General features: G+C 36.0%; 2 pseudogenes across 1 annotated transcript; both read right to left on the bottom strand.

The window, feature by feature from the left end:
• Positions 1-1,217: 1,217 nt before the first annotated feature.
• Positions 1,218-7,716, bottom strand: LOC145802499 (transcription termination factor MTEF1, chloroplastic pseudogene; annotated as a pseudogene). The gene is made up of 3 exons (XR_014344590.1): positions 7,593-7,716; positions 6,368-7,325; positions 1,218-1,681 (listed from the first exon to the last, which is right to left on the bottom strand). The product of XR_014344590.1 is annotated as a transcription termination factor MTEF1, chloroplastic pseudogene (transcript).
• Positions 7,717-7,819: 103 nt separating this feature from the next.
• LOC145802498 (transcription termination factor MTEF1, chloroplastic pseudogene) lies at positions 7,820-10,218 on the bottom strand (annotated as a pseudogene).
• Positions 10,219-22,276: the final 12,058 nt, after the last annotated feature.

Here is a 22,276-nt window from a genome sequence, read left to right as displayed (position 1 = left end):
CTAGCAGCCATGATCGCCATCTTCAACCACAAACATCTAGCCTTGCTCCCACCAGTGACCTCTACATTGCCACCCTCTCATGGTCGCCACCTCTAACCATCGTGATGCCCTCCTTCCCAACGCTCTTCCACAATCCCCAGATTTGACACCTACCCTTCATTTTCATCACCTCCCACCTCTCCGACCATCACAATCCACCCCTCCAATCGCTTCTCTCTTTCATCAACCCCCTTTTTAGCCCCTCCCTCGTCACCGATCCTCCTCCCCAACTCCCTAGATTCGACACTACCCTTCATCGTCGTCACCTCCCACACCTTCTATCTTCTTTTTCTACCTTTACCTTGAATCTCTCTTTCTTTGTAGTACACAGTGTTGGTTTTGGAGGATGAACTAGGTTGCGCAAGGTGATGGATTGTGAAAGTCACGCTATTCAGGGGTGCTGGATCATCGGCAGTAGGAGACCTGAATTCAATAAATAAATAAATTAACCCTCTACAAATTTTGCTTCCCTAACTAAATTCGAGTTTCATTATCCCTTTATTCCACTAAGTTTAAGCCCCAAAAATTTAAGATTTAAGTCATCTGCAAAGTTTTAAAAAGTGGCCGCAACCGTTATGTAATAGTTGTGATGGTTACCGTCACCAGTTATGGCGGCTATAGCAGTGTGACAAAAATTCACAACCGTAATGACCGCTACCGTTACATAAAGGCCGTAACGGCTGTTACATTGCCGCTACAGCACAGTTACAGTCACTACAACAATTACGCTTGTATTTTTTAATTTTTTTTTTTTTTTTTTATAAATTTTGTATATAATGTTATTTTCTCATTCAATGTGTTGTTTCATTTAGCTTGAAAACTAAAACATTTCGGAAACATAAGGGAGATGGAAAAACAATTTGGAAACATATGAAAATGTTTGGAACAAAAACTAAAGCCCAAATAAATGTTTATACATTCTCAATAATTAAATCACTGAACATGTTATTTTTTATAAATTTTGTAAGTAATACTATTTTCTCTTTTGAATGTCCATACATATTTTAAGTAAAAATCTTATTTATACATGTTTTGAATGCCCAATCTTCAAGATTTCATTACTTTTTCATCTTATCTGCTAACATCTATTTCTCTTATGTTAAATTTATTGAACAAAATTTAGATTTCATCTTATGTACTTTTACATTATTATGTTGACATTTTGTATTTTAAACTTGTTTTTTTCTTCTTTTTTTTAATAAAACCAAGATAATCACATATATATATATATATATATATAAAAGAAAGACTACACACAGTTTAGCCTTCTGATAGGGCTGCTTTTGCCAACACATATGAGCCACCTTTACATTTTGTCTAGGGACCTTAGTAATACAAACATAATCTAACATAATACAAAAATAACATAAATCTTGCAAAAAGTTTGTCAGGTCCGATTCCGTCTTATTAACGTTTTGCAACCGCTGGATTAACAATAAAGAGTCGGTGAGTATGGTAGCTGCTTTCACATTGTTCTGCACACACCACTTTACTACTTCTAAGCAAGCTCCAGCTTCAGCTACCAAGCTCTGGCTTCAGCTACCAAGGCTGACGATGCAACAAAGGAAAATTTCATCCATGCAAACTAGTTTCCTTTATTGTCCATTCCAACCCAAGCTGCACCCGCCTTGACCGTAAGTTCCTTCCACGCCCCGTCGATAACAAACCAGTCAAAACAGGGATGTGGGCACCAATTTGCAGAATTAGATAATACAAAAGAATCACCAGGTGAAGCAACACCCATGTTACTACGATTTGTGAACAAATCATTAATATCTAATATCCTATTCTGATCATGTACCCAATTCAGAGAGCTAATTAATCTCAAAACATGGTCTTCCACCACATTCTCAAATGTAGCTGTATTCCTATGAAGCCAAATACCCCACAAAACCTTAACAGATTCATGAATTGCATCATCATCATCTGGTGCCTTTTGGAACCATTGTCCCATCCAGTCATGAACTAAACATCCCTCCCCATCCTCAAAATTAAGGCCAACACTAGACCCTCGCCAAATGTGTTTAGAGAAATACATTGGAAACAAGGATGCTCTAATGATTCCTCTTTAACACCACACCTTGAACACACAAGATCTAATGGTATTCCCCAGTGGACAAGAAGATTTTTGACAAGTAGGATTCTATGTAAAATCTTCCAAACAAATAATGCCCATTTAGCAGGCAAATTTAATTTCCACAACCTCTTCCAACACCGACCACTATCCCAATTACCCGGATGATGCAAAGTCTGACACTCTTTCATAACTGAGAAAAAACCCGACTTAACTGGATACTGTCCATCCTTGGCCAGCTGCCACACTCATTGATCAAGTTTACTAATTTGGGGAATATGTATATTCAATATATTAGTGACCATATGTTCCAAAAAGAGGGGCCCGAATCAATGGTTCTCTCCACGATTTAGTATCCTGATTAATAAGATGTGCAACTTTAAAAGAGCTGAACAACTTACCCATCCCCCTTCCTACCATCTCATTCTTTAAAGTAGGAATCCATTGGTCTTCAAAAGGATCAACATTCTCATCATTCCCCACAACCCACCCCAGTTCTTTTTTAAGAAGATCCTTTCCCATAGGATACTCCATGCCCATGAGCAACCTGACTTAGGTGTGGTGTAGCATCTAGAAACACACCCTTTGAACAATATTTTGCCATGAAAAGTCTACTTATAAGAGATTGGGGAATCAAAATGATTCTCCAAGCTATCTTAGGCAGCAGAGATTGATTCAACAACCCCGGATCTCGAAATCCAAGACTAGCTACTGCCTTAGGTAAGCACAAACTATCCCAGCTTTTCCAAATTATCCCCTTTTCACCTGAATGTTTCCACAGAAAACTCCCCACAATACTGCGAATTTGACGGGTGAAATACACCGGAGCCTTAAACACAGATAACAGATAAGAAGTAATTGACAAAAGAGAGTGTCTAATCAGGACACATCTTCCGGCAAATGATAGAGGACTATGTTTCCACCCCAACAGCTTAGCAGAAAATCTATTCATATGACTAAACAAATCTGCCTTATGAGAACTAGCACCCAGAACCGCTCCCAAATATAACCCAGGTCTATCAACTAGTTCAACCCCAAGACACTCGCTAAGAAAAACTCAATGAGCTGGACTCATGTTAGGACTAACAAAGAGACTGGATTTATGAAAATTAATCTGAAGACTCAATTGGTGATAGAAGGCTTGCAGAAACCATTTCAAACACCAAATCGTTGCTAATTCCAACTCCATGAAAAATAAACAATCATCTGCAGAAAGGAGATGAGAAATAACCTGTGCATTACGACAAATAGACATCCCCGTACAAACACCCTGGGACGCAAGAACATCTAAACCCAAAGATAAGGCTTGAGTCACCAAAATAAAAAGGTACGGAGCCAATGGGTCCCCTTGTCTCATACCACATTTCGACTAGAACCATTCAGATTGTTGAGAATTCACCATAACCGAAAATGAAACAATTGATATGCATTGATAAATCAACCAAATTCAATGTGAACTGAACCCCAAAACCTCACTAAATGTGATTCTGGAATAAAAACATGCCTATTTGTATATTTTCTTAAAGTTGTGCGAAGAAATAAAAAATTCACGGTTTCAATTGCTATCACCATTACACCCCACAACTGCATCAACGCTATCGTTACCATTATGGTAACCACCACCGTTATTTAAAACCTTGGTCGTCTGATTTAGACCCACCATCAACCACCTACAAAAGGTTTCCTTTCTTGATTTGAATTTGGTTCGGATTTTTACGAATGAACAAACTTAATTTGTTTGGACTTTTCTGGCTAAATGCCTAAAAGTTGAACAAATTAGTTTTGTTCCACAGAAAAAATACAAATGTTTCAAATTTGATCGGCCACATAAGTTCGAAAATTTTAAGTTTGTTTCACACTGGAAGTTTGAACAAAGTTTTAAACAAAATTTTGATGGATTATACTTTCTATTCTTTTTTTTTTTATTGGCATCAGGATGTCCAGATCAAAGTTTGACTAATTCCCAGGGATGCACAGGCCCTCGGCAAGGAGTTTCCCGCAAGTGCACTGCAGCTCATTCAAGGGCTTTTTCCCAATCCAATAGCCCCAAGGAATTGTTAGTACCTAAGAGGTTCCGATCCTCAAACCTTGGAGGGAGCACACCCGCAAGACCTAAGGCCTTGCCACCAGGCCAACCCCTTGGAATTAAAATTTTGATGGATTATATATCAAATCACTTTCACATAGATTTCAATCAATTGCAAACTAATTAAACGTTAAATAAACAATTTTTACTACTAAAGCAAAATAAAAAGTTAGCAATGGATATATCTATCTATTCCATTATATATGTAAAGGGCTAAGTTGGCATTGACACTTTTGTGTCAAACTATTTTACTCCCAAATTACCTTTCTGTAACAAAGAATTGAAGCACAAGTTTTCTATAACTACCTATTCAATCTATAATAGCCAACTTCAACCCACAATGAAAATTTTAAGCACATCCATGCGGGTGTGCACAACCTCTAGTATATATATATATATATATACGGGATTATGGAGAGGGTAATGAGATAAAATGATAATTTTTTTAATTTTGGAAGACTGGAATTTTAGAAAACTGAGTGCAAGGAGATAACATTGTCGTGTAAGTAGAACTCTAATAACATAGTTTAGTACACAAATCTGGGATAAAACACCCTTCTTGCATCCTCAACAAGTTAAGGGCTCATATATCAGTGAACCAAGCAAAGCCTTCATACCTGTTTAAGTCTTTGCTAGCTAGCTTATGCCTCTGAGGATCACCCAAAAAGGATGAGTGCAGCGAACGCAGGATGGACCCATTACTTGAAATTTAGCAAAAGCTATAGGTCAGAATAAACAACATTGTGTTTTGTTTTCCAAGCAATAACCACGACAGGGCCCTTACTAAGTTGTGACACTTACCAATCAGTCATATTAACTAGACTTATTTACCTACAGGTCCTGGCTGTAAATTTATTCGTAAAAACAAGAGAGACTGATAATTTTATCACTTGATAAATTTATCAATAGGACTTAATAGGCAATAAGCCCCAAAAGTAGGACCTATTGATAATTTACCCTACTAAGTGACCACATTATGCATACAAGACCAATATGGTGACGATTGATTACTGATGAAGGGTCAGGTATGTGGAAAGATTATAAAACCAGCTTCTCCATGACAGCAGTAGAAAATTGGGCATTCTAGTTGGATCAGACTATAGGAGTTTCTGTGACAAATATTGGATAATTTTAGACTAATTATTCTTTGCTGAGAGGAAACATGCATAAAAACTCTAGCTATCCTATCATCAAAAACAGAGTGCAAATATTATTTGAACAAGAACCATAGAAGTGGGCTTTAAGCTTCTAAACGTTTGATTACATAAATGACATCTCCTATCAATCACTGCCAATACATGCCCTCCCAATTATTCAACTCCCTAATAACTGAAGCCCAGATTTCAAGCATCAAAGAAGCAAATGATTTTAAGTCCATAACTTGAGGACAATCCACTATGGCAGTTTCTTCTAACAAAATGAATATTAGCGTTGAATAAATCGCAGAATCAGGTTCAAACCTTCGGAAAGTCTCAAAACAAAGGGTTTACTATAATACTGAATAAATGATAAACAAAGGCTTCTTTCCTGCCCCACTATCTCACATTATCATCCCCAAATTTAGCAGTATTGCTTGGTCATTAGTGTTCTGGTTTCCATGGGCACTACGAATTTAAATTTTACTTGAATGGTAAAGAATTTACTAATTTCATTTCAAGCTTGCCAGGAACAACAACTCATATTTGGATATTTATCAAGTTCTAACCTTGGGTAAGCTAAAATATAGCAACAACAAACAAGTGTAAAATGTGAATTACCACCAATTTAATTTTGTTAACTAGGTTTCTTACTAAGGGTTGACTATTAGTTCAATTGTTAAGACTAGGCCTAATAACCTTGAGATTATGGGTTCAAGTCTTAGGACCACCATTTTGTGTATTATGCTAAAGGTTAAGTGTGTACTCAATATTTTCCCTTTCAAACACACATTAATGTGTACTAAATGGGTGTTTTTTTTTTTTTAAACTGGGTTTCTTACTATAGCTTCTAACTTCCACTTCATGTCTAGAGAACAACTGAGGGAATGAAACAATTGTCTCTCATGAATAAATAAAGACGTTATATTGCACAAAAAATGTACATTTGACCATCAAACACAATGAGTCGTGAACTTTCACTATGGAAGCAAAGCATAAATAATATAAGTTGCAACTTGCAAGGAAACTTACTGTGACTGTCTCTGATCAACTAATCGCAATCGCATCTCAATCTACCACGCATTGAACTCCCCATCGCTAACCCTCAACATCTGCGGCAGTGAAAGAGACAACCCATTCTCCACCAAGAGCTGGTGCCGAGGCTTTATCTTCCCCTCCAAACTAAACGAAAAATACTGCGGAAACCTCTTTAGCTCTGCCAAATCCCCATTCATCTCCTTCAAGAAATACTCCACTTTCGGCCCAAAATTATTGGAAATACTAAACGTCAACAACCCCGGCGACCTCAACACCTCCTCATACGAAAAACCCAAATCTTGCAAGTAATTCAGCTTGGGCATAAGCATGTTTTCGACGCTTGAAACCAACAACAGTGTGCTCTGGCAAGTTAATGCCTGTTTCCCCACAAACCCAAATTTTCTAGGAAACGTAATGCGGGTCTCAATTGGTGATCTACACTGCAAATTAAGAGTCGGGCAGCGAATGGTCGATTTTCGGATATCGGGGAAAGGGATATTGACGTGGTTCAATAGGAAGTCGAAAACAGGATAGAGATCGGAGTAGGGATCGCAGGTGAGGAGCTGGGGGTACATGTCGAAGATGCGGCCCAAGGCAGAGCGGTCGATGCCCATGGAGGAGAGGCATTTCTCGACTGATTTGAGGGAGTCGAGTGGGGCTGATCGGAAATTCGGGTTCTTGTGGAAGGCTTTGGAGGGATTGACTTTGAGGGTTTGGAGGTAGAGGAGCTTCTCGCGGAAGCGGAGGCCGGAGTCGGAGGTTGGTTGCGGCGGATCGGTGCGGTGGTGAGGTGGGGAGTGAGTGCGGAGGGAGTTTGGAGAGGAGTGAGGCAGTTGAGGGTATTGGGATGGGGTTTTGGGGAAGGGTTGAGGGAGGGGAGAAGGGTTAGGGTTAGGGTTAGGGTTAGGGTTTGAGTTTGAGGAGGAAGGAGTTGCAGTGGAATGGGCATTTGCTTCATTCCGTTATAACTTTCTCGCTTGGCAATATCCAATTGGCAAACTTTTAGTGACACTGCATTATGCATGGAATCTGGGTATAAGAACAAGAATAATGTTTGAGGGCCCGAAATTAGGGGCTCGAATTTTGCTCAAAATTCAAAACGACGTCGTTTTGAATTTTGATTTTTTTTTTTCTTCCTTTTCTTTTCTTCCTTTTCTTTCTTCTTCTTCGTTGAGTTGAACAGAGGCGAGAGAGAGAACAAAGAGGCGAGAGCGAGAACGCAGGTCGTCATCGGCATCGCAGCCCGTCGGCGTCCCAGCTCGTCGGCCGATCTCGCAACTCGTCCCTCGTCGGCATCGCAGCCCCGCCTCCACCTCTGCCTCTGCCCGCCGCCGCCTCCGCATCCACCTCCGCCTCCGCCTCCGCCTCCACCTCCACCTCCGCCCGATTTTGTTGGCCCCTCCAGTTGAATTCTTCTCCTCCTCCTCCTCCTCCTTCTTCTTCCCCCTAATTTCGAGCCAAATTCGAGCCTCTATATTCGGGCTCTGTAGCATTATTGAATCGCAATCGCATCTCAATCTACCGCGCATTGAACTCCCCATCGCTAACCTTCAACATCTGCGGCAGTGAAAGAGACAACCCATTCTCCACCAAGAGCTGGTGCCGAGGCTTTATCTTCCCCTCCAAACTAAACGAAAAATACTGCGGAAACCTCTTTAGCTCTGCCAAATCCCCATTCATCTCCTTCAAGAAATACTCCACTTTCGGCCCAAAATTATTGGAAATACTAAACGTCAACAACCCCGGCGACCTCAACACCTCCTCATACGAAAAACCCAAATCTTGCAAGTAATTCAGCTTGGGCATAAGCATGTTTTCGACGCTTGAAACCAACAACAGTGTGCTCTGGCAAGTTAATGCCTGTTTCCCCACAAACCCAAATTTTCTAGGAAACGTAATGCGGGTCTCAATTGGTGATCTACACTGCAAATTAAGAGTCGGGCAGCGAATGGTCGATTTTCGGATATCGGGGAAAGGGATATTGACGTGGTTCAATAGGAAGTCGAAAACAGGATAGAGATCGGAGTAGGGATCGCAGGTGAGGAGCTGGGGGTACATGTCGAAGATGCGGCCCAAGGCAGAGCGGTCGATGCCCATGGAGGAGAGGCATTTCTCGACTGATTTGAGGGAGTCGAGTGGGGCTGATCGGAAATTCGGGTTCTTGTGGAAGGCTTTTGAGGGATTGACTTTGAGGGTTTGGAGGTAGAGGAGCTTCTCGCGGAAGCGGAGGCCGGAGTCGGAGGTTGGTTGCGGCGGATCGGTGCGGTGGTGAGGTGGGGAGTGAGTGCGGAGGGAGTTTGGAGAGGAGTGAGGCAGTTGAGGGTTTTGGGATGGGGTTTTGGGGAAGGGTTGAGGGAGGGGAGAAGGGTTAGGGTTAGGGTTTGAGTTTGAGGAGGAAGGAGTTGCAGTGGAATGGGCATTGCTTCATTCCGTTATAACTTTCTCGCTTGGCAATATCCAATTGGCAAACTTTTAGTGACACTGCATTATGCATGGAATCTGGGTATAAGAACAAGAATAATGTTTGAGGGCCTGAAATTAGGGGCTCGAATTTTTCTCAAAATCCAAAACGACGTCGTTTTGGGTTTTGATTTTTTTTTTTTCTTCCTTTTCTTTTCTTCCTTTTCTTTCTTCTTCTTCGTTGAGTTGAACAGAGGCGAGAGAGAGAACACAGTGACGAGAGCGAGAACGCAGGTCGTCATCGGCATCGCAACCCGTCGGCGTCCCAGCTCGTCGGCCGATCTCGCAACTCGTCCCTCGTCGGCGTCGCAGCCCCGCCTCCACCTCTGCCTCCGCCCGCCGCCGCCTTCGCATCCACCTCCGCCTTCGCCTCCACCTCCACCTCCACCTCCGCCCGATTTTGTTGGCCCCTCCAGTTGAATTCTTCTTCTCCTTCTTCTCCTCCTCCTCCTCCTCCTCCTTCTTCCCCCTAATTTCGAGCCAAATTCGAGCCTCTATATTCGGGCTCTGTAGCATTACTGTTAACAAAAATATCCCCAATTTCAAAAATTCCCAAAATACTATCTCTCTCTCTATCGACTGCAAGCAGCGGCAAGGGGGGACGACGACTGTCAACGAGCGACGACGGTGAGCAGCGATTGACGACGGCTAGCAGCGATTGACGACGGCTAGCAGCTGCAGCAGCAGTGGCGGTGCGGCGTCTCAGATACCTTTGCCGATACCTTCGTCGTTGGGTCGTTCGCCGTGGGCGACATTGGGTGTCTTTCTCGCTACTTTGCGAGTGTTTTTTTTTTTTTGGGTGCTTGTTCTTCTCTTTGGTAAGCCTTCTTCTCTCATGATATACAGAGTTTGGTGCATTGTTTCCTAATTTTGTTTATTTATTTCTCTTTCGGAAATATAGGTTTATTTATTTCTCTTTCAAAAATATAGGTTTTATTTATTTATCTCTCATGATATACAAACTTGGTTCTTTTGTTTATTTATTTCTCTTTCAGAAATTAAGCGAATCGATTCGTAAACTTGTAGCTAACCTTTTTCTTTCTTTTTTGTCTTTTTTTTTTTTGGGTGTGTTGGTGACAAGTGAAACAACAAAGACTTACGTCGAAGATCTGATAATCTGAGAGAAACCCGCATCGAAATTTGTTGATTTTCGTGTATATTTTGCAATTTTGATATCTGGGTCGTTCTTCGATTTGTGATGGGTTGGAGATACAGGGCTCGTTTGTTCCTGATTGCTGCTGTTGTAATCATTTGGGTCACCTCTACAGAAGTCACCCAGGTGGTCATACTTCTTTCTCTAATTTCATTTCTAGTTTAAGGTTTTAAAATTCTGTATTTGCAATGTATGTTCTGCATGTTTGTATGCATAGCTCATGTACCTTCATTTATATGGTGAAGTTTATACATTTGCCTAAGTTGATGAATTCTTGTTTGTTTTTGAGGAATTGCCAATGAGATTTGAATTAAAAACCTGAAATGTCAATTGGGATTCAAATAAAAAGTAAAAGATTCAATAACACTAGTTTGATTGTTAAAAAGCTTATTGCAATTATTCATTTTCGTGTGTACCCCCAGAAAAACTGGAGGAAAATAAAGCAAAATAGAAGTGAAAACTTAAATACTTTGGACTGTCTTGGTTTTTGGAAAAAAGTTGAAAATTAGGTCTCGGGCTATCATTTGCTTGCAAATTATTTACCTCCGTTTAGGTTTCTTGGCAACCAAACAGAGGATTAGTGTAAACTCAGAGGTTCTTGCTAACAGAAGTTTCACCCTTAAAAACATGTTTGCTTGGATCTAACTAGTGGAGGATGCTGATTTGTTCTGAAATTAAATTGTTAAAAATGTTGTTTGCTTGCATTGTCAACTTCCGTCATGTTGTAAGGTAATGAGATTTCCTTATTTTAGTTGCAAAAAAGAAAGTCTTTTTTCAGTCAAATGGAGAAGGAAAAGATTTTATTCCATGTGGAAAAAATTGAATTATCTTGAACTAACATGAAAATAAGATGGAAAATCATTGGAAGTTGGAACTAAGAAAGAAATATGCATTGGAGGTTGGAGGCCTGAACAGAGTTTTGAATTTTTTTTATTTTCCCAAGGCCCCTCAATAACCGTTCTCTAATCAGCCTATTGATATATGCCCAAGGCATGCACTTTAAGTACTGAAAAATCCTTCACTTTTCTTTTTTTTCCCTGATGAACTGTTGTTTTGTGGCATAAATATGCAAGAACTCATTAATTTAAAGTGGTGTTTCATGTGTCCTCAATTGACTGTAAAAGTATGCTTTATTTTTTTTTCTCCATTTTTTATTCATATGACTAATGAATTACTAATAAAAAAGGGCTTAACTGTTAAGGGAGGCTAATGCAATTATGTCAAAAGTGTAGGGCTAATTGTATTTTCCCTAACTTAAGGGAGGTGAGGTGAGTGTAATTTGCCCTTAAATATTTGATCCATCAATGTTTTTATATCTTGTTCCTCGTAATTAATTTTGCACTTATGCATAATAGCTTTTTTATTATCTAAAAATCACACAATCCATAATTTCTATTCATTAGCCAGATATTAACTTGTATATACATATCCTTTTAACAGGGTATTTTTACAGATTATAAGCAACCATTTGCAGTGACCTATCTTGGAGTTTCTCTAATGGTAGTTTATCTCCCAATAGCATTCATTAAGGATTGGATATGTAGCATCATAAGAAAACGCTCTTGTAATAATGAGTCTTCTGCTGGATTTAGCTCCCCTTTGAACTGCATTGCGGAGCGTAACATCTTTGAAATTGAACTTGAAGGGAATTTGAATAAAAAAGACAGTGAAGCAGACCTTTCTGCTCTAGAATAGGGAATGCCATTAGTTCCTAAACACATAGATGATGCAGACGTGTTAAAACAACAGAAAGAGCTTACGACCAAGGAGATTGCTGGTTATGGATTTTCTATTGCCCCTCTCTGGTTTGTTACAGAGGTAAATAACTGTTGTGTCTTAGTTTCTTCAAGATATCTATTTAGTCAATGTTGGTTTTTGAGTTTCTGAGTATAGCTGGTACATAAAAACCACCATTATTTCATGAGGGGTTCGTATTGGTAAAAATTTGTAAGAAAAGGAAAGATTCTTTCTCTAAATTTTATTCCCTCATCCTTCTAGATCTAGCTTTATGGATGTCCTTTTGATAGTATAGTTTAACAAAAAATTTATTCATGTATTAATCTTGCCATTTACACCTAACTCCAGAATTATGTGCATAAAACATTTTATTCCTGTAGTAGTGTTTTTTTTTTAACTGAACTTGGTTTTTTACCTCAAATTTAGGTTGGATTGCTGTAGGGTTGAGGTTTTTATTTATTTATCTCTCATGATATACAAACTTGGTTCTTTTGTTTATTTATTTCTCTTTCAGAAATATAGGTTTTCCACTATTCGATTAATTTTGTTTACGATTCTCGATTTGATTCGATTCGATTCATGATTTCCAAACTTAGGATTTCGATTCACTATATGATTCTCGATTTGGCATTGTGATACTTGCGGTGGCATTCAAATCTAGGGAGGACCATAGAAAGCAGCTGGAATTGGAAGAAACACGTAAGGCAGGTTTTGCACCAGCTGAGGTTGATGAGGATGGAAAAGAAATTAACCCTCATATTCCTCAGTATATGTCATCTGCACCTTGGTATCTTAATGCAGAGAGACCGGTATGTTTTCTTAAGTAATTTTGTTTTGTTACATTTTGTGTTTTGTGAAGGCTGGAGATTGCAAACTTTTGTTATCTTTCTTCTTGTTAGAGTTTAAAGCATCAAAGGAAATGGAAGTCAGATCCAAATTATACCAAATCACGGTATGACAGAGGTGCAAAAATTTATCAGGCTGAAAAGTTTAGGAAGGGTACTTGTGAAAAGTAAGTGAAAGTTGTTTTCTTTCTCTTTCTTTCTATGTATGGTGCATGCATGTGTTCTTTATTCTTTTCATTAATTTTCGCAATGGCTAGTCATTGACATGAAGATGTAATCAATATAGATTTTAGTTGTGGAAGAGTTTCATGTAATCTGCTTGTTTCAGTACCAAGGTTTAAACTATGGAGGTTCTACCCTGCCTTATGGATGAGAACTCTGCCTTGCGGAGGGAAGAAGAGGTATTGGTGGGATGGGGATAGTGTGGCTGGGGTTGGTTGTGGTTAAGTCTTAGCGTATCATTTTGTTCAATGCATTGAAAATTTTAACATGCCAATTTTATGATGATTGTTAAACTGCTCACTGTACATAATTGGATTTATTTAATTATTCTTTTGATATCTTGTCTTGAGGAATTAACTGCATTATAGCATGTGCTTTGCACACTATAGGGAAGATTGTCTGGAGATGCCCTTGCTAGCAGGAGAGTTATTCATTACACGAGGCATAACTTGCTATTACTGCTCATTAGGTCTTGTATAGTTTAGTTGATTCCATATCGTCACATAGTTGGTACCTTTGGGGGAGATCTTCAAGAGAGCTCTTCCTGGATTATGGAATTAATTGAATCTCTGAATGTAATTTTTTTTTGTTTTTTTTTTTTTAATAATTCGAGGTATCTCTCACCCACCTTAGTTCAATTGGACTCGAGTGACCTTATATTTCGAGCCTAAAACTAGTCCCCAAAGGCAATGAAGGTAACAACAGGATTAACCTCCAATGGCCCCTTGGTAAACTGGAACTTGAAACTTTAGAACTTACTCTCCAAACCCTTGGAATTCTCAAAATGTATATTGGGGTTCTCCCAAAATATATATTGTTAGTGCAATGTATCTAAACCACTTGTTTCCGAACAAAGTGGATGTCCGAACATATATTCTTGTTGTTATTTGTTTAAAACCATTGAATTGTTTTAGATCTTCAGAGTTTTGAAATACAGACCATAAATTACGTTGTTCATAGAAAGACATCCATGTTTGGTGTATTTTTAAAAATCATTTTTTATTTTTTATTTTTTAAAAATTATAAACTAATTTGATAGAAATAAATATAAAAATATATATTTTTTAATTTTTTAAAATTATTTTTGTCTTAAAAAAAGAAAAAAACCATATGTAAGTAATGAATTTTGATTTTGATTTTGATTTTTCTTGACTAAACCAATTTTGAAAGATTTTCATAAACAAATTCTGAAAACTCAACAAAGTATTGTGCAGTTTCCATGTGTTTCATTCGGCCAAATTCTATTAAGAGTAATGTTACATAAATTGATAAATCTTATAATAACTTTTATTTATTTATTTATTAATGTGACACTTAATACATTATCAAAGTGAGTCATGTTTCAAAATTTAAATTTTTTTATTACATGAAAAATCAATTAGTAAATAAAGTTTATGAATTTGTGTAGTTTTGATCATATTATTGCGTGTATTATTATTCACTTGTTGTTTTCGAATTTCATTTAAAGTGACAATATGTTGTATTTGATGACTAACAAAAAAAATGTTGTATTTGATGCTATAGTAGTTAAATTTTTATGTTTTTTTGTAATTAACTTGCTCTTGGAAAAACTTGCTCTTCTAAATGTAAGGACACGTATCCCTTGAAATATTTTTGAACTTTATGCTTAGCCTCGTGGCCATGCACGTGTATATGGTTCTTTGATTTTTGCAAAACTTAGTTGGTACATATCATTTTTTTATGCTGAAATTCTGTGATGCAGATCAAGTGGATATGCCCAACTGCTCCTACTTGCCCAGCGGCTATACTTGGTGGATTCCCTCGCACTGCATGTAAGATTAAAGCTTAGATTTCTTCCAATTTTGAGATACTGATACAATTATCTAAAGTGCTTTTGTGGTTTCGTATTAGGGTTTGACGTTAGAGAACTTTTAGAAGATAGTCCTGATGATTTTGAAGGTTTAGACACTTCAGTAGCGCATATTGCAAACTTCTTGTCAACAGAGCCTGCTGATAGTAAGTTTCTACCTTGTTACTTCATTGATTATAGGCCACTAAATTACTTAATTTCCATGTGTTTAGTTAGTAGTTCATTTATCTATCGTGATAAAAAGTTTCATCAACTATCATGAATAAATTACCACCGTGTTGATTAGGAATTCTATACTTTTTCATTTATTTATTTATTTTTGTATTACCTCATTTACAGTTAAACTTGGTATCGGGGGTTTTAGTATGGGTGTTGCAACTGCCCTCTACTCTGCAACTTGTTTTGCCCAGGGACAATATGGAAATGGGATCGATTACCCTGTTAACTTGAGGGCTATTGTTGGTCTAAGTGGTTGGCTTCCTGGTTCAAGGTATGAATGCAATATCTTCCTTCTCATTTCCTCTTTGTTCCTCTGTTATATGTACTGTTTTCCCATGTTGAAAATAACCAATTTACCAAATAAAATAAGATTCGTATGAGATGATTCTGAAATATCTCATTTGATAGCTCCCTCTGGCCATATTTGGAATTGTTTTCAAACTAATATTATATTGAGTTCCAAGGTGACCAAAATAGCTAATAAGTTTTGTACAGTGTCATCTCAGGTAGGACTCACTCATTGTTGATTCAAAAATCTTTTCGCAAGTAAAGATGTAATGTGTGCACCTTATAGTGCTCTTCAAAATATTACCATGCTTATTAGTCAACGGCAAGTTTATGCACGACGTTGAGGAACAAGATAAAAGGATCACAGGAGGCTGCAAGGCGTGCTGCATCTTTTGCCCATTTTGCTCTGTCACGGAATCTGTATGTACATTGCATTTTGGACTCTTTTTTTTTTAAAAAAAAGTTTTCTTGGGAATGATAAAGTTCTTTTCTCACATGTTGTTTGACTTCAGGCATATAGCTTTAAACTAGTGCGAACTAGCAAATTGTTGCTCTTAAAATTTGAGTCTTCAATTTGCTATTTTTTTTGGTATTGGGACATCTACTGTAATTACCAGCTTGTTGCTCCTATTCACTGATAATTCATAGTTGGTAGAATTATATACATGAAAATTTTATTCCCGAGGATCCTTCTCAACCTCTCATTGGAAACCTACATGAGCATTAAAATCCCTTTAAAAACGCTCCGTTTGGTTTAGTTTTGGAATTATGATTTGAGTGTAAAGTTAACTCATAACCAAACACATAACTCGAAACTCTACACTATTTTCAAAACTCCACACTCAAATTGTAACCAAACACATAACAAAAAAAATTAAAATATTTAAAAATATATTTATAAAATAAAATGAATTTTTAATATTTTAAAAATATTTTTTAAAAAATACAGCACACAAATATATGAAACATAGTGCATATCAAAATAATAAATAAATATGTAAAATATAAAATATTTACCCTAAAAAAATAAAATTAAGAAAATGGTAATACAAAAATTTTATACTAGTAATAATCAAATTCATTATTTATTTCTATTGATGCAGGGGATGAAGAGTTAGTGTGGTGAGAAAATGTTTGATTGTCTTCTGTAAGACAAGAACAATCTCTACAAAAATAGTAAGTTTTTTCATATGCTTCTAGCGGTTTCTGAATTAATTTGTTTTTTTATTTTTCAGGTCAGAAATTTCTTGGAGAGATGCAAAATATGGTCAAAGAATTCAAGAACTTAGTTTTTTCAAGTTTTTTTTTTTTTTTTTAAATATACGTAATCACAGTTAAAAACTTTTTATTAATTTCTTTGTATATACTTTTGAACATTTAACTTCCATTTATGAAATATATGACGTTATTCCATTCAATATATGGTTGTGATTCAAAATATAGTATATAGTGTGTATTATATTCTAAAATGCGCATACAAAAAAAATAATATTGATTATTTTTTAAATATGTCGAATTCTTTTTTTTTTTTTATCACAGGCTTTATTAGTTATTAATCATACTTAAAAGATATGATCTAAATGTTTTTAATCACACTTAAAAAGTGTGATCTAAATTTTATTAATCACACTTAAAATGTGTGATCTAAATTTCATTAATCACACTTAAAAGGTGTGATGTAAATGTTTTTAATCACACTTAAAATGTGTGATCTAAATGTTTTTAATCACACTTAAAAGGTGTAATCTAAATGTTTTTAATCACACTTTAAAGATGTGATGAAAGCATTTTTTAATGACACTTAAAAAGTGTGATTAAAAATGCATTTTTAATCACACTCTCAAAGACCACACTTTAATAAAACTTAAAATGTGTGATTAAAAAACAAACATCACACAAAAAAAGTGTGATCTTTATCTGTATTTGTAGTAGTGATCGTTCTTTGAGGGTTGGTTTGGGAAGTGGGTTGGTTTTTTGGCTTTTTTGGCTATTTTAGCCTGGGCTAAAAAGCTTGGTTTGGGAAGGACTTTTTGGCTTTTTTGATTTTTTGACTTTTTTGTGAGAGAAGAGTGTAATGATTATGGGTTGGATGTGATGTTTTGTTTGTTGTGGCTAAAATAACTTATTTTGTCTTTTATGGCTAAAATAGCCAAAAAAAGCCAACAACCTATCTTCCCAAACGGAGCCTGAGCCATGTTTTTTATGGATGATCTCAACGTGTAGGATTGTTTTTTCATGTATTGAGTTGATGATGCCGAGGGAGTATATAGATACTAGTTTTTTTTTTTTTTTTTTTTTTCCTTTGGTTTTGTTGTTGTTGTTGACGACGATGATGATGAAGAAACAAATTGCAACAGATAGGGAGAGAACACATGATAGTCACAAAATTAAATAGATAAAAAAAATATGCTCTATAAATTTCAACAGATAGGAAAAATTAGAAATTCCAACAGATAAAATTTTTTGAACAAATAAATTTCAACAGATAGGTTTTATTTGGATAGATATTTGAACAAATAAAGGAAATTTGAATTGAAAAGATTAAAAAATTAAACATATAGGGTAAAAAAAATTAAATAGATAGGGAAAATTTTGAACATATAGGAGAAAAACTTAAATATATACGGAAAAAATTTGAACAGATAGGAAAAAAATTGAACAGATAGATATAAATTTGAACAGATAGTCAAAAAAAGCCAACGACAAAAATTAAGGAATAAAATTGAAAAATAAAATGTCTTTCAAAACAAACACAAACAAAAGGACTTCTCATCGGAGTATTTCACAAATAGAGGATTTCTCACCAATAAAAATATCCACTGGACTTAATACCTTATACCCTCTTTAAGTTGGACTTTTCAACAATTATTTCTTCTTTTTTTTGTAATTAAGTTAACACAAATAATAAAATATCTTCAATTATATGTTCATTTTTTTTATACTAAAATATGTTGGTAAAGAATATTAATTAATGGTAATATCATTAATTTTTTGTCATGGCAGAAATTGATGGATTATGATTCTCTCCATTTTAAAATTATAATGGGAGTTCTCCATTGCATTATTCAAGGAAGTGGGGACGCTGCTGCGCAGCCCGCGCAGTAGCGTCTGTTGTGCGGTGATTTGGGACCATTTCGGGGTTCATTTTGATAATCCGAACCGTTCACATTTTAGAATACATCAAGTCGAACCTATCTATAAAAAATCAAGTTAATCGGATATCGTTTACGCATTCATCCACTCACATTTGTATCTACAAAATAAATACAAATGTATTTTAGCTTGAATACAAATGTGAGTGGATGAATGCTTAAGCGATATCGGATTAACTTGATTTTTTGAAAGCATGTTCTACTTGACGTATTCTAAAATATGAACGATTCGGATTATCAAAATGAGTCATGAAATGGGTTCAAATTACCGCACAGCAGACGCTGCTGCGCAACAGTGTCCCCATATCCATTATTCGAAGACTTGTAAATATTTCTTTCTAAATTAAAAATCTAAAGGCTTGTAATGATTCTTTGTAAATTTTAAATATTGATTAATTGTCATGATTATTTCACAATCCTTTGATCATATAATAGAAATTTTCCTTTATAATTTTATAATTGAGAGAATCTCAGTCCGAAATTGATGTAGTATAAAAAAAAAATTTTGATTGAGAGTTATATATACTTTTGCCCCTTAAAAAATTATATCTATTTATAAAAGAAAGAATTTCCATTTTTAAAGAAAGAAAACAGCTTTACGGAGGCTGGCCACGTATGTATGACGCAGCACTCGGTGTGCCTCGGACTTGAAGAGTTGTATCATTTTCCATATATTTGTGTGGTGTTGTAGAATTTCGTTTACGAGGGGATATTTTATTCTAAGAAAATGATATATAAATTTATTTTTGTAAATTTATTTTTTTAATTTAATAATGTGATAGTAAGATAATTGATTAATAATTATATAATAAATTAGAGAGAGAATTAATTCAAATATTTTCATAGAGTACACATCATTAAATCTAAAAATAGATTTAAATTTTAAACATAAATGATAATACTGTTTATTTTATCTAATTTTTGGTGTGCGGCTGACTTTTGGAAAGTAAACAGACTTGTAGGCGAAACTGAGCATAGATATTAACAGCCTTGATACGTACTCCCGGACCCAGGGCTGAGCAAAAAATGGGTAAAATTCGTAATTCGTTGCAGTTTAGTTCAATTTGGTAGATTTAGATTGATTTTTTGAATTCGTAGTTTAGTTTTGAATTGAAGAATTAAAAATTCGTAATCTACGGATTGGTTCCGGATTGAACCCTACGGTTCCGGATTGGAACCGATCCGAACCGTATACAAATAGTTTATATTTTTATTATATACCCTACCGTATAGTATCTTCTCTTATTCCATATAAAACCTATATATAAACCTAAACACGCATAATGTCTTCTTTTATTACTTTTGTTTGTTAGTTTTTAGTTTTGATTTGTAATGATCTAAATACTTATTGTGGAACTAGTTTTTTTATGATTATTTATATTTTAGAACAATATATCTCTATTATAGAAAGACATGTTACTATTGTGGAGCTAATATAGTGCTATGCTTATGTTTTTATGAAATTAAAGTATTATATATATATATATATATTTATTATTTAATTATGTGAATCCGTGGTCTTAAATCGATCCAATCCGTATTTAAATAGATTGGTTCGGATTGGTTTCATGATTTAAATGGATTGGATTGGTTTTAATTTTTTGTAGATAACAGATTGGCCCTGCTTTTATCCCAATCTTATCCAATCCGGACCATGATCACCCCGACCCAGACTCCACTCCCCCACACACATTTGTGAGGGCAACAATGCTCGGGACCACTAAAAATGGTACTCTAAATGCACCACTAGTGATGTGGCAGTGGACAGGGTCCACCGCTTGTGTCTTGTTTTTTTTTTTTTTTTATTTAAAGTGCTTGCCAACTCATTAGTGATACTTTAGAGCACCACTTGTAGTGAGATGTATCATTACCGTTTGTGAGGGAGAGAGAAAAAAATTAAATATATATATATATAATGAGTAGTTATAAATTAATTAGGGGTTGTTGAGGTTATAAATTTTGGGGTCCCAATATTATTCAAATATTAAATAAGATGACAGTGAGGGAATCTCCAAATAGATTTACAAAAATATATAAATAAAACTGAGGTAGAAAATATCAATAATATATTCGAGTGGTAGGAAGAGTTTAGAAAAACATAAAAAAATGGGAACAAGCTCCGGCAACTCCACAAGGTTCTTTACTCGCGAATTCAATCCCGCATCATATGAAACCGGTCATCGTAAGTTGACAATGCTATAAATTTCCATTCATTCCTAACCACTTTTAATTAAATCTCATTTTTGTGTAGGCGTGTTTGATATTAACTTGAAAAAATCAAAAAGCCAATTTGAGCCAATACCGGCCACTGCACCGAGCAATATTGGAAGGCGATTGGGAGAGAGTGAAAGAATTTTACAAGTCACATCCAGGAGCAGAGACAGATAGCATAACAGAAAGCAAGGATACGGCGCTGATGGTAGGGGTTATGTCGGAGCAGAAAATAGAATTTATAAAGAATCAAGTGGAGTTTGGAAGGGTGGATTTGAGAAGAGTGAACAAAGAGGGGAATACTGCACTTCATGAAGCTGCAATTGCTGGTCATTTAAAGGCTGCTAAGTTTCTAGTGGGAGAAGACAGAAGCTTGCTATCCATTTGTAATTCGGACGGGTATTTACCACTTCACTTGGCCGCTGCCTATGGTCAGAGGGAGATTCTGATTTATTTTCTGAGAGTAGGTGAGGAGCACAACCTACAGCTATCGGATTTGGAGTTGGATATGCTTATGCATCTTCAAATACACCAAGGATCCTCTACAGTGTTTTTTTCCTAAAGTTTCTTAAAGTGGTGCATTGTATGATTGAGATTTAATGCTGAAAAATTGATGTGACTTGTCATTAAATCTCAACCACACAATGCACCACTCTAGGAGACCTTAGGAAAAAAAAACTTTAGAAGATCCTTGCTCCTTGAAATAAGTGCCAGATTCTTTGGTAAGTACTACTACTACCTCTACTATTATTATGTGATACACCTATTCCTCACAAGTTTTCATGGTCTTTACTGATGGCTAGTATTAGGCCTGTGCAAATAATCGAATCAACCAATTAATCCATTCAAACCGACCGAGCTGATGGAATATTGCATGATTTCGACTGCTGCTAGGGTCAGTTACGAATTACAAACCTTGAATTTTTTGAATTGGCCGTCGGCCAACGAATTAAAGATCAGAAAATTCTTAAAACCAAACCAACCGTATATCTTGGGTTGTTTGGGAAGAGCTTTTTTTAGTTTTTTTGGCTAAAATAGTACTAAAAGGCAAAATAGGTTAAAATAGTCAATAAGACAAAATGTCACATCAAATCTATAATCATTTTACTTTTTCTCTTACAAACATCACATACAACTACAAAAAAATTCAACTATCTTCTTAAACACACAAATTTTAACCTCCTAAAATAGTCAAAAACTAAAATAATCTACTAAAATAATAACTTTTTAAACACTCGCCTAATATATTAAATATAAATTTTACAAGTGTCAAACTATATTTGGTTTACAAGATTACACCTTAACAAATTTGTTGGTCTTTAAGACACTGTTAGCTTGTCATCATTTTTTCTTTCATTTTATGTCTCACAAATCTGCCAAACATCTCATCACCTATCCTAACCCCTCATTTCTCTCTCTTCAAGTCACCTCACAAATTAATCCTCACCAACCCTCATCAATTTGCATAACTCTCTCCCTCTCATCCCTACGTTGTTCTCTCTCTAAACCTACTCTTTCTCACCCCCATCAAAGATCTCTCTCACTTGGATCTCTCTTAATTCTATAAGCAATGTTTTACATAGCATACTGTTGAACTAACGGTGGTGAAGAATCGTGGTGGTTGACCGACGATTGTGATGAATCATAGTGGTCGACTGGTGGTGGTGATGAATCATATTGTCAAGTCTGATCTCCCTCATACCATCTATCTTTCTTTGGTCTCAAATCTCGCTACCCTGCGATCTTCTCCCTCGAAACCCCATCACCGATCTCCCCTCAAACTAC

Source organism: Camellia sinensis, chromosome 11 (genome assembly GCF_055761805.1).
Source record: "Camellia sinensis isolate YWXY chromosome 11, ASM5576180v1, whole genome shotgun sequence".
NCBI classification, from domain to species: Eukaryota; Viridiplantae; Streptophyta; class Magnoliopsida; order Ericales; family Theaceae; genus Camellia; species Camellia sinensis.
Note: the sequence above shows the minus strand (reverse complement) of the source record. Positions and strands in the feature narration are given on the sequence as shown.